General features: G+C 47.3%; 1 pseudogene; it reads right to left on the bottom strand.

The window, feature by feature from the left end:
* Positions 1-2,368: 2,368 nt before the first annotated feature.
* LOC136482702 (mevalonate kinase-like) lies at positions 2,369-4,173 on the bottom strand (annotated as a pseudogene).
* Between the last annotated feature and the right edge of the window lie 10,329 nt (positions 4,174-14,502).

The following is a 14,502-nucleotide window of genomic DNA, read 5'->3' as shown; positions in this document are numbered from 1 at the left end:
TGTCGAGGGCGACCGGGGGCTCCTTGGTGAGGGGCGCGGCATCGGGGCTACTCCGGCGAGGTGGGTGAGCCTCGGGGTGCCCTCTGGTGAGGAAGGCGGCGTCGGGGGTGGCCGGGGAGGCGAATCGGTGGCGGCGGAGCTCTGGGGATGCGCTGAAGACGAAGACGATCGATGAGGAGAAAGAGAGAAGGGAGGCGGCGGTATATAGGAGAGGGACCTTTAGTCCCGGCTCCATCCACCGCCCAGGACTAAAGCACCTTTAGTCCCGGCTTCTGCCACCAGCCGGGACTAAAGGGGGGACCTTTAGTCCCGGCTGTTGGAAGGAGCCGGGACTAAAGGATTTTTTGGTGGCCCCCCTTTAGTCCCGGCTGGTGGCAGAAGCCGGGACTAAAGGATTTTTTGGCGGGCCGCCAAATGCAGCCCACCTTTAGTCCCAGCTGGTGGCAGGAGCCGGGACTAAAGGTGGGCTACATTTTCATTTCCCGCAACTTTGAAGCAGATCAGTTTATTTTATATATGTTTTGTATTTAAATATTTAAGTCTTATTATTTGCGCAGTAAATTCAATACTAGGCATAAATTTTTTTAGAAAAAGTAATAAACTTTATTTTCATTTACTGCAAAAAAAATATGTGACCTAAACTATTGTGTTCTTTATTATAAATGTTGAACATAATGCAACTAATACTCACTATTTTTGTTAATGCAAAAATGTAGACTTTAATTGAAATTATTAAATTTATTGGTTTTTGACAGGAAATTAGTTTTCACGTAATTATAACGTAAATCTTTAGGTTCTTCATTAATCATTGTATAATTAATCGGTGAGTTCGGGCGGAAATTCAATTAAAGTTAAAAAGTACCAAACCACCGCAGAAAAATCTCAAACTTGGTGGTGGCTACACACAGGGCATTTGTAGTCTTGAGAAAAAGTTTGAGACCAATCCGGCACTGGAAAGCAAATAGACTTCAGAGTCCCAGAGAACCTAGGTGTATAGATAGGGTTCGACGAAATATTCTATATACCTCTGTGAAGTACGTCGACTCCGCCTATGTCGAAATGGCTTGATATTTTTTTGGCAATCATTTACACCCAAAATATGGCCCCACACAAGATCTTAGATTTTTTTGATAATTATTTTTATTATTACATTTTTGTTTGTGCCGTGTGAGACGAAATACGGTGAATTACATATTGAAAACAATATAATTTTGCATCAACCTCCACAAATATTTGTCTCCTAGGGCACAATAAACCATTTGGCAAAGTTTGGCACCATTCCGGATCATTTAGGGGGCGGACCTAGTTCAATGTATAATTAATCGGTGAATTCGCGCGAAAATTCAATTAAAGTGAAAAAAAGTACCAAACCACCTTAGAAAAATCTCAAACTTGGTGGTGGCTACACATAAGGCATTTGAAGTTTTGAGAAAAAGTTTCAGCCCAATCTGGCACTAGAAAGCATATGGACCTCAGAATCCCAGAGAACCTAGGTGTATAGATAGGGTTCGACGAAAGGTTCTATATACATCTATGAAGCACGTCGACTCCGCCTATGTCAAAATGGCTTCAAATTTTTTTGGCAGTCATTTACACCCAAAATATGGCCCCACACAAGATCTTAGGTTTTTTTATAATTATTTTTATTATTACATTTTTCTTTGTGTCGCGTGAGACGAAATACGGCGAATTACATATTCAAAACAATATAATTTTGCATCAACCTCCACAAATATTTGTCTCCTAGGGCACAAGAGACCATTTGGCAAAGTTTGGCACCATTCTGGATCTTTTCGGGGGTGGACTCAGTTCAACGTATAATTAATCGGTGAAGTCGCGTGGAAATTCAATTAAAGTGGAAAAATTACCAAACCAATTCAGAAAAATCTTGAACTTGGTGGTGGCTTCACACTAGGCATTTGAAACCCTAATAAAAATTAGGGGCTCTTGCGTTTGTACCCTTGTTTTGTATCGAAATTGTGATTTTGCCCCTATTTTTTTGACTTTGTGAATTTACCCCTACTGTGCCGTTCACGAAGCACCAGTTTGCCCCTGCTCCGTCATCCACCCCTAACGGTGTTAAACTTTGTACAAAAGGACATGAATGCCCATGCGATTTTGCCCCTGTTTGTTATGCCTAATTGTGATTTTACCCTGATTTGGAATTACAGGACTATTCTCTAAGTAGATACCATTGAAGGGTCAGACAGATGAAAAACTTACAGGACTATTCTCTAAGTAGATACAGAACAGAAACTCAGATACGATGAAATCAAAGGATATTTAGAAATTTGAATAGCTACAGTTCCTGTCCTTCCACATTGATAGATTTATTCACAAAAAAAAACTTGTCTATTAGATGGAATGGAACCCAGAATCATTCTAAATATTATTAAGTAATGAACACTCCATTCCAAGTTAAAGAAATTTGACTTAGGACAAAGCCAAAATGAACTACGATGTCAAACGGAGGGAGTACAAGACAGGCCATTGTAGTTCTGAATCTGAAGTTCCTATACTGTCAGATTCTTTATTAATGCATATCAAGACCCAGATTTCTGAAAAGCTTTGAGTTGAAACGTTAAAGATTAACAGAAATCACACATAAGTTGTATGGTGTTTATTTTGTAAAACCATGAAGGAAAAGATGCCATTGTATGGAAGACAGAAGCCATAGCATCTGGATGCCTAGATGCTCTTTCAGACACACCAGCAACCAGGGCCTTTGTGTTCCTACCAACTCTTGTGTCAGTAATAAGCATTTTGACTGGGTTCCTGGACTCAAGGTTTGTCAGTTCCCCCTTCTTGAATTTGATCATTTTCCCTAGTTTCAAACATAAGATTTAGTGAACCAAAACAAACTTAGGAGAAATGATAAGAAGGCAATTAACATTCATATGATCTTATGATTATTAATAAATTACTTAAGTTCACCCATTTGCAAAGGTTTCCATGCCTTAGACCTAAAACTAACAAGAGTACAAGACTTCTTTGGTTAAATTACTCATTTCAATACATAGATACATCATCTATAAGTAGGTGCAAGTCAAGAACATATATAACTATCATACCATAAGTAAACTAGGGGAGTTGTTTGAAAAAATAAATAAGTGAACTAGAAGCAATCCTGACTGCGACAAGAGTGGCGGTGCCATTAAGCAATCAACCATTAAGTTATTGCGAACAACCTCAATACGAATTCCACTAGAGGTCAACCCTGAATGCAAAGGCATTTCAATACTACCAGTTTTAAATAAAGGTTTCAGAACTCATCAATTTCATAGCATACCGAAAGTGCTGACGGAATTGTCGATGCCAGAAGGCTTGCCATGAATGATCTTTTCCCCTTGGAACGCCCATTGGTTGACCAGCTCAAGATCACCCTTCTCCAACACCTCCCACCCCTCAGCACCCCTGTGTGCTCCAACACTGACTGCGCCAGCAGCCGTCAATAGAGCCCCTGACATGGACACACAGAATGCCGACGACGAGCCGAGCCCTGCACCCATGGGCAGGTCCGAGGTCACCACTGCCTTGCCAGGCCTGCATCTGCACAAGAACACAGCGAACAACCACATGTGTGAAAAAACGTGATGTGAGCACAGACTGCAAACGGGAAGGGAGAAGCAACCAACCCCAAATGGAGGTGTAGAGGAAAAGGAAAGCGGACAGACCGGCAGAGAGCCAGATCTTGGCCTCAGGGATCTCCTGGTCCTCCAAGAGCCTGGCAATGGTGGCCAGTTGGTCAGGGGAGCACGGCGCCGGAACCTCGGGGTTGGCGCTGATCTCCTCGCCTAGCGCCCCGCGGAGGCGTGAGCACGGCCACGAGAAGGTGAGGCCCGAGTCCCTGAGGTACAGCTCCACCGCGCCGGAGTCAGCGCCACCACCCTCTCCTGCGTGGCACCGGGAGAGAGGAGCTGTGAGAAGGGTACCAGCGGCGGCGACGCGACAAAACGAAGAACCGAAGAAGCCAGGGTGGGCGGGAGCACCTGTGGGGCGGAGGAGGAGGGAGGACCTGGTGTAGAGATCGATGGCGGCGGCGACGGCGGCGGAGCCGTGGACGACGGCGTGCTCGCCCGCGAGGATGATCTTGCCGGGCGCGCGGGCGCACACTAGCGCTGGTCCCCGATACCCCGCCGTGCCGGCGACTGCATCCATGGCACCGAAGGCGACGAGATCCGCGGCCAAAGAAAACGGAACTGGAGGACGGACTGGGAGGGTGTGTGAGCCGCGCGATCCCTGTCCTCGCGGCGTCCTTGGCTCTGGAGCTCGAGGTGGCCGGTACCGTCAGTAGTGCATCTACTGGCGTCGTCGCTGTCGGTCCTCCGAAGGTCAAACGGGCGGAGCTGCCAAGAAATAGGAACAGCGAACAACCACTTGTCGTCGGAACGGGTCGAGCGAAGGGGTGAGAAAGGAGAAAGGGACGGAGGGTATCGTTGTCTTTTGATATAGGTGTCTTTTCTTTTTTCTTTTTTTTTATCATTTAATCCGAGCATTTTAGACGGTGTTATAAAACAGGGGTAGACGGAAGCTTCGTTTGAAAAAAGCGAGGGTAAAATCACAAAGTTAAAAAAAGAGGGGCAAAATCACAATTGAAGTACTGGACAAGGGCAAGAACGCAATTCTCCCTAAAAATTATGAGATCAATCAGGCACTAGAAAGCACATGGACCCGAAAATTCAAAGTATAGTTAACAAAAGAATATAATCAATTAAAGGGTCTTTTCTCTTATTAAATAAATGTTTGGGTGCTTTCTTATCGAGAAAGTGACTTAGTTCAGTTGGCTAGCTAGTGCGCTGCGGTTTGGACCTTGGCTATGAGGTCGTGGGTTCAATGCCTAGCTGCCCCATTTTTTTTGTCCAACGCGACTATATTATTTTATTAAGAAAGATTTTATCTCGGTTATAGCCCAGAGCCGGGACTAAAGGTTATCCTTTATCCTTTAGTCCCGGGCTGGAGCCTCAAGCCAAGAGTAAAGATTTATTTCCGGTTGGAGGGTTCAGTCGGGACTAAAGGATAACCTTTAGTCCCGGCTTTGGGCTATAATCGGGACTAATTGTTGCCTGCAGTCGCTACACACTTAGGGCAGGAACTTTGTTTCCTTGTTTGAGGATACAACCGGGACTAATAGTCCCTTTAGTCCCGAACACAAAAATACCGGGACTAAAGGCAAAAATAGAGGCGAGATGAAAGGTCTGTTTTCTAGTAGTGAAGTATGCAAGCATATATAGAGTATATGGCTATACTTATTTTATATGCTACTATAATAGTATGAAAATAATATGTTAAAAAATATGGGTCCTTTTGAAATATTTTCATGTAGTATGATTTGAAGTATCATAAAATGAGTATATAAACATACTCAAATTGATAAATGAGCATGCACACATCCGCAATGTGGGTATTTAAACATTTTAGTTAAAATTTAAAAATATATATCTTAAGTATGTGTGTGTGTGATTTGCATGTTGGCACAATATGTATGTTTACTTTACTCATTTTTTATTGTTTTAATATTTATAAAATGAGCAATGGAGAAACATATTTGTGCTTTATGGTTATTTAATTTTTTGATAAGCTATTAAAATAACATTAAGATGTAGATAATTTAGATACAAATATAAATATGTTACTTTATATTATCTTTCATAATAGCATATTATAACATCATTTTCTAGAACATAGAGTGCTTCAATTAAATTACAAATATTTATATATTATAATGTTTCAGTCCAAATGTGTACACTTATCTTGAATAACAATTTGCAAAATTTATTATCTTGGAGTATTAGTATAACTTAACTATTATGTCATTTATTAAGGGAATAATTTTTCATGCAGGATAAGTTGTTAAAATAAATAGTTATTCTAATGTCTACATGTTTAGTTGACCGATATGGTGGAACATAACATTATGCTTATTTTTAACTTAACAGTTATAGAAGTATATAATTTAGAAATATATATAGCTACTTTATACATAACTGTTTGTGATTGCTTATATTAGTAGTTATATGTTGCATGGGGTCTTTTTTAGTTTTATTATATGTTTGCTTCATTAACTGAGGAATTATTATGTATGCATAATAGTAGATTGTATGTTTGCACCGGCGTTGCTTGCCAGAATGGCTCAAACTAACTGAATGGTATATTGTTGTAGATAAATATACATGTGACAAATCTTAATGCAAATCAGATCTAAATAATGTATTAAAAAGGTTGTAAAATAGATTCATAAACCTGAATGTATTAAAAAGGCAGTGAAATGGATTCATAATTATATTTGTCATGAAATAGAATTGAATTTCTTTATGTGAATTGGTTGATGAAAAAGAATATGCTGTAAAATATCAATTTCTTATTCTCCCTGGAGGTTTGCTGAAAGGCCAATATTATTGAATTATTGATATTGAATGAAGACCTATTGCTAAATTTTTTCACGGTTGTTGATGTTATTGCGAGGACATGAGATATTGCCCTCTCATTGGTTCGCTCAATTTTGGTCCCAAAATTGAACCTTAACTTTTTGGCCAGTGCAAATTTGGAAGTGAAAAATAATGTAATTTAAGATGTGTAGAAACATTAGGAAATATTTTGAGCTCAAAAGGGTGCTGCAGTAGCATGCATGTAAACACGTAGAAGTTTGGTGTCTTTTGTGAAGGAAAAAATAGCTTACTCGATCAGGAGCACAATGTCACGATTTTTATCACTCTTTGCCCTCATCCGGTCGGGTCGTTAGTTGGTCGGGATTTCAAGGTTCTACTGCTTTCGTCTGGGTATGTATTTATGCTTCCCTTTGCCCTCATAGTCTAGTTTTTGGGTGTGACTAACCTGCGCTTGTCCCCTTTTTTGCAGCGGCCAGGAGCCGACAGGACTGGGGATCTCCCCACCTCCTGTGTGAGAAGAGTGGAGACCCAGCTTGCGGCAGGTTGTGACGAGCGAAGGGGGAAGCAGGCTGGTGGCGGCGCGACCTTCCTTAATGGGGGTTGCGTCTTCCCGACCGGTGGTGACCATGGCGGCGGCCGTGATGGCGGCAATCCCCGTGGTGATGGCGGAGGCCGGGTCGGAGGTGACTCTTGCGGTCCCTCCCCTGCCAGTCCGGAGAAGGAGAGTAGGGAAACTGGGCTCCTGTCTCGCCCAGCGGAGGAGCGCACGGTTCGCCCACCGGGTCAGAGCTAGAGGGGTCCGGAGGAGCCGTGGCCAGGCGGGACGTAGAGTAGCCGCCGGCAAGCATGGAGTCCTAGCGGTGGACATCCCCTTCTACGGCGAGGAAGACACCGGGGTGGAGCCGGTAGCCATCCCGCCATCCCGGGAGTTGGTGATGATCCAGTCGTCGCTTGATACTGTGATGGCTAGATCTTCTAGCGGGTCGGGGGTGACCCACGAGCTGGGGTGGCCTTGCCCCGGCGAGCCAGGAAAGGCCCAGTTCATCCTTCGTGATGAGGAGGAGGTAAAGCTTTGGCACCTTCTCGAGGAGAGACTAGTGTCGATGGAGTCCGATCTCACCCTTACCAAGGCGAGGCTCAAGGAGGCCATGGAGAGGGTTGAGCTCATCCATCAGACCATGATTGTGGACCTGCCACATGTTGCAGAGGTAAGTTTTGTGTGTTTTGGGTGTTGTTTTTTATTCTTTGGCATTTAAACGGTTGTCTCGGCACGCCTGCTTCTTGTCTCGCAGGACCTAGAGATGATGTTGATCCGCAAGTCCCAGTTTCTCCAGGAGGAGCACGGTCGGATGGAGCAAGAAGCGATGGTGTTGTGGTGGGTTAACGAGTTCAGACACCAACTGGAGTCCGCCTGCCGTGAGTTCCAAGACTGGGCGGCCGAGGCGATAGGAGCACAGGTGACATAGATGCTTCTGGTTGAGTGGGCGACTACTGCCGAGCATAAACTCGACGCGGTGAAGGCCCACTTGGCGGAGACTGAGGCGGTGCTTGGGAAGTCCCTAGAGGCTCTAGAAGCAGAGTGGAAGGCCCAGTCTGACGCTGAGCGAGAGGTCATCAGTGCCCCGAAGGCATATGCTCAAGGCAGAGGAGTCAAACACTCGGGTGCATCGAGAGGGTGACCCAGCCAAGAGGAAGGGCTCTCCATTCTCGAAAGCGCCCACCTCGATACGTACCTATTCTACCCTCGGTTGATGCCTTGAATTTTTCTTTTCCTTGCTCCTGAATTTGTCACCCATTTTTAGAACTAGGTGGAAAGATTGGCTCTCTAGAGCAAGAGCTAGGAGACGGTCAAAGTGGCGGTCAGGTCAGGGCGCGGAGGTGCTAGCCCAATCCCTTGAGGATCGATGCGCTCTCGAGGGAGAGCTTGACCTAGATTCATAGCATTGCGTAGGTGGTGGTCTCCTGAGGTGTTCGGGTCGAGAACTGAGCACCAATACACCCGCCGTCTAGCTGGTGAGGGTCCCAAATGAAGTTCGAACGCTCATCTCCGACGACATGTTCTATGGGACATTGGGGGTGCTGACCTCAGTGGCGATCCACTACCCCGATCTTGACTTCATGGCCATCTACAGAGGATATGCTGACAGGTGGAGTGCAGACGAGATCCATGCGCTGGGGGAAAGTCTGGTGTCGCACGCACAAATGGTCGCTGAGCAGGTCACCGCGCAGTGGGTGATGGAGGCTCGATGTTCGACCATGGTCGTAGATGTGCGTCGGGAAGACATCGTCTAGCCTATGGAGGCTGGGTCAAAGGCGAGCATTGTCCTGCTCCCTATCGAGCTGAACGTCATCCCGACCATAGCCGAGTCGAGCGCCATCGTCCCGACCACAACTGAGTTGCCTTCGTCCTCGCCAATCACACCGTCAACCGACACCACCGGGAGGACACAATAGAGTTTAGAGTAGAAATAGTCAGTTTATGTAAAAGATGAATTCATGGGGGAGCCTCCGTGTGAATAGTTTTACATTCATGAATATTTTAAGTTCATTTTTGTGATGAAATCACTTGTGAGAGGAAGCTTGTCACGTCCACCCTTGTTTTTATCCTTGCGTAATTTTATCTTTTGTCCTTTCTTTTTTGCACATGCTTTTGACCCATAGGCTGCAACCTTAAGAACCCGAGCATGGCTCGTCAGGCTCAGCTACTCATAACCATAGGTCGTGGCGAGGTATGATCGGTCGGGAGGTTAAAGCGCAAGTTACGTAGGGTAATCAAAGGAACAGAATGTCCTTTCGTTTGAGTGACGCCCTTTTGTTTGAGCGAAAAGTGTTACTATATGATAGTAAAAAGAAGAAGAGTGGTATCGCACCCCCGTGGAGCCCCCTGAATGACCTAGGCCGAGAGTGCTCGGGCTAGAGCGCTGTAGGAGCAAGCATTAAATGGAAACAAATGATAAGACTAAGTTTTAGGGAAAGAAACGATGTAACTGTTCGATGTTCCATGTGTTGGTGAGAACATTGCCGTTGTTGTCCTTCAGCCAATAGGCACCTGATCGGATCACCTTGGCCACCGCATATGGTCCTTCCCATGGTGGAGAGAGCTTATGTTTGTCCTTGGTTGACTGAGTCCTCCTGAGTACGAGATCACCGACATCGAGGATCCTCTACCTGATTTTTCTTTCATGGTACCTATGGAGAGTTTGCTTGTAATGAGTGGAGCAAATGACGGTTGTCTCATGAGCCTCCTCGAGCAGGTCGACCGTGTCATGATGAGCCTTCGCGGCTCAGTCTCAGTCGAAGGCCTTTAATCTTGGGGCATCATGATCGAGGTCGGATGGCAACACTGCTTCGGCTCTATATGCTAGGAAGAAAGGGGGGAACCCCATGGATCAGTTTGGGTCATTCTTAGGCTCTAGAGGGTCGCTGGGACCTTTGCAACCCAATGCCTGACATACTTTTTGAGTCCATTGAAGATGCGGGGCTTGAGTCCTTGGAGGACCATGCCATTGGCCTGTTCGACCTGACCGTTAGTACGCGGGTGTTCGACCGAGGCCCAATCGATCATGATGTCATATCCATCACAAAAGTCTAGGAACTTCTTCTTGATGAAGTTTGTTCCTTGGTCGGTGATGATATAGTTAGGAACACCAAACCAATAGATGATGTTGAGGAAGAACTTGACCGCCTCTTCTGAGCGAATATTGGTGATGGGCTTCGCCTCTATCCACTTGGTGAACTTGTCCACTGCCACAAGTAGGTGAGTGAAGCCACCCAAGGCCTTTTTGAGGGGTCCAACCATGTCGAGGCCCCAGACTGTGAATGGCCAGGTGATGGGGATGGTCTAAAGCTCTTACACCAGCAGGTGAGTTTGCCGAGCGTAGAACTAGCATCCTTCACACCTGCAAACCACCTCCTCTACATCTCATAGCATAGTGGGCCAGTAAAAACCTTGGCAAAAGGCTTTCCCGACCAGCGACCTTGGGGCCACGTGATGTCCACAGATTCTGGCATGGATTTCGAGGAGAAGCTATTTCCCCTGGTCGATCAGGATGCACTTCATGAGCACTCCCAATGGACTTTGCTTGTAAAGTTCATTACTAATGGCGATGAATATCTTGGCGCAGTTGAGCGATTCAGTTGCACTTTCAGTCTTTTCTGGTGGGAGAATTCCTCGAGGAGGTAGGCGAGCAGTGGTCCTCTCTAGTCAGTCCAGGATCTAGTGCCATCACAATGATGTCATGGGGTGATGTTGCCATGGAGGCGCTAAGGTTGGAGCCCCCGAGCGCTCGGGCGGGGTCAGGGCACATTGGGTGGTCAGAGCCCCCGAGTGCTAGATTGGTGTTGGAGCGCGTCTAGGTCGGAATCCTCTTGGATGCAGGCAGACAGCTTGTGGAGGTCATTTACAAAGACCCCATCAGCGGGGCGGTTCCCTGTCTGGCCACCAATTTTGTGAGGAAGTCGGCGGCGGCATTGTCCTTTTGAGGGACATGATGCCGTTTGATCCCTTGGAACTTGTCCTAGAGCTTGCAGCACCTCCTGGCGGTATGTCTCCATGAGAGGGCTCTTGTACTGAGGACTCCTTCATGACTTGGTGGACGACCAACTCTAAGTCATCTGCAGGACATACAGCCACGTGTGGCGCCAAGCTCAATGGCGATGCATAGTTTGTTGATGAGGTCCTCAGTACTCTGCAGCATTGTTCGAGGCCTGAAAAATGGAGATGGGATCACATAGCGGAGCCTACTCTCATCCGAGGAGATCAGAACCACTCCTAGCCCTCAAGCCGAGGCGCTATGACCTGACTCATCAAAGTACATCGTCCTAGTACTCAGTGGGTAACGTCTAAGGGTCGAGAGCTAGACTTTCGTCCATTCGACGATGAAGTCGGTAAGAGCCTAAGACTTAATAGCGGTGCTGGGGGACAGTACCTAATGTCGTGGCCCATGAGCTCGAGAGCCCACTTAGGAGATTTGGTTGGTGGCATCACGGTTATGGACGACCTCCCCGAGTGGGTATGAGGATGACGACCATGACCTCATGGTTGGTGAAGTAGTGCAGGAGCTTCTGGGTCACCATCAGCATGGCGTACAAAAGCTTTTGAACCTGGGGGTAGCGAATTTTGGCATCGATGAGTACCTCACCGACGAAGTACACTAGTTGTTGGACCTTCAGGGAGTGTCTCGGTTCCTCCCTCTAGATGATGAGGGCGATGCTCACAATATGGTTGCTTGCCACAATGTAGAGGAGGAGGGATTCTCCCCATTTAGGAGCAACAAGGATTGGAGCCGACATCAGTGATGTTTTGAGGCTTTCCAAAGCCTATTGTGCCTCCTTTGTCCAGATGAATGTGTCTATCTTCTTGAGAAGTTTGTAGAGAGGCATCCCACTTTCGCCTAGTTGGGAGATGAACCGGCTCAGGGCGGCCAAACAACCGGTGAGCCTCTATATGCCCTAGACATTGCGTATAGGGCCCATGTTGGAGATGGCTGTGATTTTTTTGAGGTTGGCTTCAATGCCGTGCTTCGACATGATGTATCCGAGCAGCTTCCCCTTTCGGAACCCCAAAAACACATTTTTTAGAATTCAATTTGACATGTTGAACCTTCAGAGGTTCCGCGAATGTTGCGGCCAAGTTTGTGATCAGGTCGCTAGGCTTGAAGCCGGTTTCACCGCTATATCATCTACATAGACAGTGATTGTTGGTTTTGAGCCTCTCAACTTGGTCAGGTTGGTCAAGGTGGATCGATTTGGTTGGCAAAGCATCACTGCATGCACTAGTTGATAGGTAGGCGCCAGCATTTCTTCAGACCAAAAGGCATGGTTACGTAATAGTACTAACCATACGGGGTGATGAATGAAGTCGGACACCTGGTCGGACTCTTTCATTATGATCTAGTGGTAGCCTGAGTAGGCATCCAGGAAGGAGAGGATTTCGCACCCTGAGGTGGAGTCGACTATCTAATCTATGTGTGGTAAAGGGAAGTGATCCTTTGGGCATGTCTTGTTTAGGCCAGTATAGTCAACACACATTCTCCAATTCCCATTCTTCTTTTCCACAAGAATAGGATTAGCTAGCCATTCGGAGTGGTATACCTCTTTGACGAATTCGGATGCTAGAAGTTTGGCAATCTCCTCGCCTATGGCCCTTACACCTCTCGTCAGTCAAAGCGACACAAGGCATTGCATGGTGGGCTTTGAAGCCTAGAACAACGCGTAGTGCATGCTCAGGCGACCTCCCTCAGGTATGCCCAGCATGTCAGAAGGCTCCCATGTGAAGACATCACGATTTACACGTAGGAAGTCGGCGAGCTCGCTTTCCTATTTGGCCTGAGAGCTTAGTCCTCGACCCGAATCCATCTTGGTTGGGTCGGTGGGGTCGATCTCCACCACCTTGGTTTCCTTAGTCGGAAGGAAGGCGCTTGAGGAGGTCAAGCCCATTGTAGTAGGGGACTACTGGAGTTGCTTGAATTCCCAAGCTCCAGGAGCTCGACGGAGTTGATGACTGGCAGTGGTGAGCTCGTAATGCTTGTGGTCGCATGTTTAGGCATGCGAGACGGTGCTACCTATGGTGATGATGTCATTTCGGCCTCGGACATCTTCAGCTTGAGGTAGGTGTAGTTGGGGATCACCATGAACTTGGCATAGTATGGCCTGCCCCAAGATGGCGTGGTAGGACCTCGGAAAGTCCACTACCTCGAAGGTTAGAACCTCCAAGTGGAAGTTGGCGCAGTCACCAAACATGATGGGTAGGTCAATCTACCCGACTAGATATGCTTGCATCCCTAGGATCACTGCCATGGAAGGGAGAGCTCACTGGGTGTAGCTCCTGACCAGGGGATGCGCATGGTGTTGAGGGTGTCGACTGTAGAGAATGTTGAGGTCACTGCCTCCATCCATCAGCACCTTGGTGAGGCGCTTCTTACGAATGATGGGGTTGATGATGAGCAGGTAGTGACTTAGTCAGGTGACGTGGGAAGGACTGGTCTCTCTGATCAAAAGTGATCAGGGAGTCTAACCAGCTAAGGAAAAAGGGGATGGCCGACTCGACAGCGCATGCCTCTCTATAGCGTACCTTATGCTGGCGCTTGGAGTGGATAGCATCGGATCCCCCAAAGATCATGAGGCATTCCTTATGGTCAGGGAAGCCATCTTTATCCTTGCCCGACGTGCCTCCTTTCTTGGCCTCCTCCTCCTTGCCTTTCCCTTCCTTTGGCTTGGCGGCTTACCATAGGAAGCGCTTGAGGAGCTTGCAGTCCTTGTAGAGGTGTTTGACGGGATAGGCATGGTTGGTGCATGGACTCTCCATGAGCTTGTCAAAGTGGTCGGGCTAGCCCTACTGGGGCTGCTTGCCCGCTTAGTCAGCCGCAGCGACCAAAGTTGGGTTGGCTGGTCGGTGCCAATCCTTCTTGTTCTTCTTGCCCTTTTGTGTGGAGGGGCACTCGCCTTGGTCCTCGCCCTTGGCCTTGCCCCTGTCCAAACCACCGCTGAAGACTACCCTGACTGCCTGCTCACTGGAGATGTGGTTCATGGTGATGTCGAGCATGTCGCGGGTGGTACGGGGCTTCATACAGCCGAGCTTGTAGATCAAGGACTTGCATGTTGTCCCAAAGAGGAACGCACTAATGACGTCCGCATCGACAACATCAGGAAGGGAGTTGCACTGCTTTAAAAACCTACAGATGTAATCCTGTAGGGACTCGTTGGGCTCCTACTGGCATCTCTTGAGGTCCTAGGAATTCCCAAGATGAACATACGTCCCCTAGAAATTTCCGATGAAGACCCTCTTGAGATCCGCCCAATCACGGATGCTGTCGGGCAGAAGGAATTTAAGCCATGCTCGAACATGCTCCCCCACATAGATGGTGAGGTACTGGATAATGAACTAGTCATCATCCACTACTCTGGCTTGGTAAGCGAGCCAGAAGTCTTCGAGCCATATATCGAGGTTTGTCTCCCTGGTGTACCTGGCGATGTTGGTGGACAGTCGGAAGCACTGCGGGAACGGTGCTTTCTGGATGCGATGACCAAAGGCCCATGGCCTCGGGCCATCTAGGCTGGGGCTCTGGTCATTGGGTTGGCCACCATGCCTGGGGTGAGTGTCCTCGCACTCCTCGAT

Source organism: Miscanthus floridulus, chromosome 9 (genome assembly GCF_019320115.1).
Source record: "Miscanthus floridulus cultivar M001 chromosome 9, ASM1932011v1, whole genome shotgun sequence".
NCBI classification, from domain to species: Eukaryota; Viridiplantae; Streptophyta; class Magnoliopsida; order Poales; family Poaceae; genus Miscanthus; species Miscanthus floridulus.
The sequence above is the reverse complement of the archived record's forward strand: the minus strand, read 5'-3'. Positions and strand labels throughout refer to the sequence as shown.